Here is a 4,932-nt window from a genome sequence, read left to right on the forward strand (position 1 = left end):
TAGTCTATAGTCTAGTCTATAGTCTATAGTCTAGTCTATAGTCTAGTCTAGTCTATAGTCTAGTCTATAGTCTAGTCTATAGTCTAGTCTATAGTCTAGTCTAGTCTATCTAGTCTAGTCTAGTCTATAGTCTAGTCTATAGTCTAGTCTATAGTCTAGTCTATAGTCAGTCTATAGTCTAGTCTATAGTCTAGTCTATAGTCTAGTCTATAGTCTAGTCTATAGTCTAGTCTATAGTCTAGTCTATAGTCTAGTCTATAGTCTAGTCTATAGTCTAGTCTATAGTCTAGTCTATAGTCTAGTCTATAGTCTAGTCTATAGTCTAGTCTATAGTCTAGTCTATAGTCTAGTCTATAGTCTAGTCTATAGTCTAGTCTATAGTCTAGTCTATAGTCTAGTCTATAGTCTAGTCTATAGTCTAGTCTATAGTCTAGTCTATAGTCTAGTCTATAGTCTAGTCTATAGTCTAGTCTATAGTCTAGTCTAGTATAGTCTAGTCTATAGTCTAGTCTATAGTCTAGTCTATAGTCTAGTCTATAGTCTAGTCTATAGTCTAGTCTATAGTCTAGTCTATAGTCTAGTCTATAGTCTAGTCTATAGTCTAGTCTATAGTCTAGTCTATAGTCTAGTCTATAGTCTAGTCTATAGTCTAGTCTATAGTCTAGTCTATAGTCTAGTCTATAGTCTAGTCTATAGTCTAGTCTATAGTCTAGTCTATAGTCTAGTCTATAGTCTAGTCTATAGTCTAGTCTATAGTCTAGCTAGTCTAGTCTATAGTCTAGTCTATAGTCTAGTCTATAGTCTAGTCATCGTCTAGTCTATAGTCTAGTCTATAGTCTAGTCTATAGTCTAGTCTATAGTCTAGTTATAGTCTAGTCTATAGTCTAGTCTATAGTCTCGTCTATAGTCTAGTCTATAGTCTAGTCTATAGTCTAGTCTATAGTCTATAGTCTATAGTCTAGTCTATAGTCTAGTCTATAGTCTAGTCTATAGTCTAGTCTATAGTCTAGTCTATAGTCTAGTCTATAGTCTAGTCTTAGTCTAGTCTATAGTCCTAGTCTATAGTCTAGTCTATAGTCTCGTAGTGTCTATAGTCTAGTCTATAGTCTAGTCTATAGTCTAGTCTATAGTCTAGTCTATAGTCTAGTCTATAGTCTAGTCTATAGTCTAGTCTATAGTCTAGTCTATAGTCTAGTCTATAGTCTAGTCTATAGTCTAGTCTATAGTCTAGTCTATAGTAGTCTAGTCTATAGTCTAGTCTATAGTCTAGTCTATAGTCTAGTCTATAGTCTAGTCTATAGTCTAGTCTATAGTCTAGTCTATAGTCTAGTCTATAGTCTAGTCTATAGTCTAGTCTATAGTCTAGTCTATAGTCTAGTCTATAGTCTAGTCTATAGTCTAGTCTATAGTCTAGTCTATAGTCTAGTCTATAGTCTAGTCTATAGTCTAGTCTATAGTCTAGTCTATAGTCTAGTCTATAGTCTAGTCTATAGTCTAGTCTATAGTCTAGTCTATAGTCTAGTCTATAGTCTAGTCTATAGTCTAGTCTATAGTCTAGTCTATAGTCTAGTCTATAGTCTAGTCTATAGTCTAGTCTATAGTCTAGTCTATAGTCTAGTCTATAGTCTAGTCTATAGTCTAGTCTAGTCTAGTCTATAGTCTAGTCTATAGTCTAGTCTATAGTCTAGTCTATAGTCTAGTCTATAGTCTAGTCTATAGTCTAGTCTATAGTCTAGTCTATAGTCTAGTCTATAGTCTAGTCTATAGTCTAGTCTATAGTCTAGTCTATAGTCTAGTCTATAGTCTAGTCTATAGTCTAGTCTATAGTCTAGTCTATAGTCTAGTCTATAGTCTAGTCTATAGTCTAGTCTATAGTCTAGTCTATAGTCTAGTCTATAGTCTAGTCTATAGTCTAGTCTATAGTCTAGTCTATAGTCTAGTCTATAGTCTAGTCTATAGTCTAGTCTATAGTCTAGTCTATAGTCTAGTCTATAGTCTAGTCTATAGTCTAGTCTATAGTCTAGTCTATAGTCTAGTCTATAGTCTAGTCTATAGTCTAGTCTATAGTCTAGTCTATAGTCTAGTCTATAGTCTAGTCTATAGTCTAGTCTATAGTCTAGTCTATAGTCTAGTCTATAGTCTAGTCTATAGTCTAGTCTATAGTCTAGTCTATAGTCTAGTCTAGTCTATAGTCTAGTCTATAGTCTAGTCTATAGTCTAGTCTATAGTCTAGTCTATAGTCTAGTCTATAGTCTAGTCTAGTCTAGTCTAGTCTAGTCTAGTCTATAGTCTAGTCTATAGTCTAGTCTATAATCTAGTCTATAGTCTAGTCTAGTCTAGTCTACTCCTCTTAAGCAAGTAATTTGAATCCTATCTCATTGGAATTATTTGAAAATGATTAGAAAACCATTTTAAGTTCCACATAGTTCTTCAAACTATTCATACTTATTTTTGTTAAAGTGTACTATAGATCCATCTAGCAACATCCATGCATGCAACATACAAACAACTACCAACACAATACCTATGTAGACAAACAACAAATGAAAATGCAACCAATATCCAACAACATCACATCACCTTCATCCTCAGCTCGAAAAAACTATTACTACAATGATGATTATCAACTTTAACATTTTCTTCATTTAGTAAATAGCAGCAACAACAACAACAGAAATAGCAACTGCAACAAATAGCTAAATGCAATTAATGTTGTTGTATGTTGAGTGAAAGTAAAGTGGGCCAAATGCAACAATCATTATTACATTTCGCTGCGATGCAACAAACAAAACACACAGAAATATTGAAAACTGAAATGCAACAAGCAGCTCTAATGTTTAAAACATGAAAGTTTCTATTAATATCGCCATGATCATCGTCATCAAACAACTTCATTATCATCGTCATAATGAAACTAAACGACTAATACTACTTTGAAAATAATCTTAACAATTCAAATACTATGTGTGTGACATCCATTTTCATTTAGTTTTGCATGTTTGTATTTGTGTAAAAATGGTTACTGCAACTGTTGCAACAAGTAAAGCGAACTAACATACTAACTCTATCTAACTGGCTGAGGCTTTGTTGGATTGGCTTTGAAAATGTGCAACTTTTACACAATATTTATAATGTTTATTTGTTGTTGTTTTTTTTTTTGCGAAACCAAATAAATGGCAGAAGAGAAAATTATTGCATTTTTTCTTTTTTTTTTCTGCAATTTTTTTTGTTTGTTTTGCAAACAACAATCAACTAAACAAACCAGCCCTAGTCAACCAGCCAACCGACTAACCTACAATGGAAGCTTTTGAATTGAAAAGTAACAAAATATTTATTCATACTTGTGTTGGATTATTTGTGCATCTAATGCTATGGAAAACTTTCTTTTTTTTCGTATAAGCAATTATGTATGTGTTTAGAGGTTTATACAACATATACCATGTCTAGTAATAAATCAAATGCTTTATAATCTCAGGGTTAAAGGAAGGAATTAGGATAAGGTATATGATTAATTCTATTGCAAGTAATAAGCAAGTTTTTTTTTAAACCCTTGAACTTTAAAATTTAACTATTTATGTATGTCGAAAGATATCCGTTGATATAGCCAAACATACTCACAGACACCTAGAAAAGTGGACTTGGTATATCGAAAATAATGTTTATCCTGGCAAGATAGTTTAATTTAAAAGGGTTGTATACCACTCGAGAAGCAAAAGGTTCATTGTAAAACAATAAAAAAATGCCTGATAGAAAAAGTACCAGAAAGTCCCCTTTTATAGGTTTTCATTCAATCAAGGAACGCTGCGTGCTTAATTCTATGTTTATAGGTTTAACATTAAACAAGTAAGTACCAGAATGCCCCCTTTTGTTGATTTTCATTCGATGAGGGCTCTGTGTGTTAAATTTTATGGTTCAAGATTTATTATTAATAAGAAAAGATACCATTGGTACCAATTTAAGAACGAAAAAGTACCAAAACATACCATTTGAAGAACGAAAAAGTTCCAAAAATCATTTTTTACAGATTTTCATTAATTAAGATCTCCGAATGTTTAATTGTATATTTTAATAAGTACCTTTTGAAGAACGAACATGTACCAAAAAGTCTACTTTTATAAATTCTTATGTACTCCCGGCTCTACATGCTTAATTTTATGTTTCTAGATTTAATATTATAGAAAATTCAAAAAGTACCTTTTTGAAGAACGAAAAGGTACCAAAAAGTTCTCATTTACTTCGGGCTCTAAGTGCTTAATTTCATGTATCTAAATGCTTAATTTCTTTTATAGAAACATCAAAAAAGTACCTTTTTAAGAAGGACAAAAGTACCAAAAGGTGCCCTTTTTTGAAGAACGAAAAAGTGTCAAAAAGTCCCCGTTTGTAGATTCTCATGTACTCCGTGCTCTAGATGCTTAATTTCATGTTTCTAGGTTCAATATTATAGAAAATTCAAAAAGTACATTTTAAAGAACGGAAAAGTACCAAAAAGTAGTCCTTGGTACCAGAGTTACAAATAACGCCCAATTATAGCTTATGCCTCAATAATCTGGTGGACTGCTTAGGACAAAAAGTGCAATATCAAACTACTACAGGGAGTTCAGCGTACATGCTGCTTGGGTATAAGTGGTGCCATGTGTACTACTTCAACCAAGGCTCTGGAATCGTTGCTAGATATTCCACCCATTGAAACATATTTAAGATATGGGGCGGCGCTTTACAGCCGAACGGATCTTTACTTTAACCGAAGAGGCCAAAAGCGGTTATAGGACACGTCATCAATGTATACTGGACACATTGGAAGGTTATACACAATCATCGGACGTGCCTGATCGCATACCAGATACAGAATATGTCGGAAACTTTGAAATGCTGATATCAGATAGAATGTCTTGGTCAAGCGGAAAATTAGAGCAAATACCAATAGGAATCCGT

Source organism: Lucilia sericata, unplaced genomic scaffold (genome assembly GCF_015586225.1).
Source record: "Lucilia sericata isolate MDLA Ls3-8-SP2 unplaced genomic scaffold, ASM1558622v1 Contig000312F_arrow, whole genome shotgun sequence".
Lineage (NCBI taxonomy): Eukaryota > Metazoa > Arthropoda > Insecta > Diptera > Calliphoridae > Lucilia > Lucilia sericata.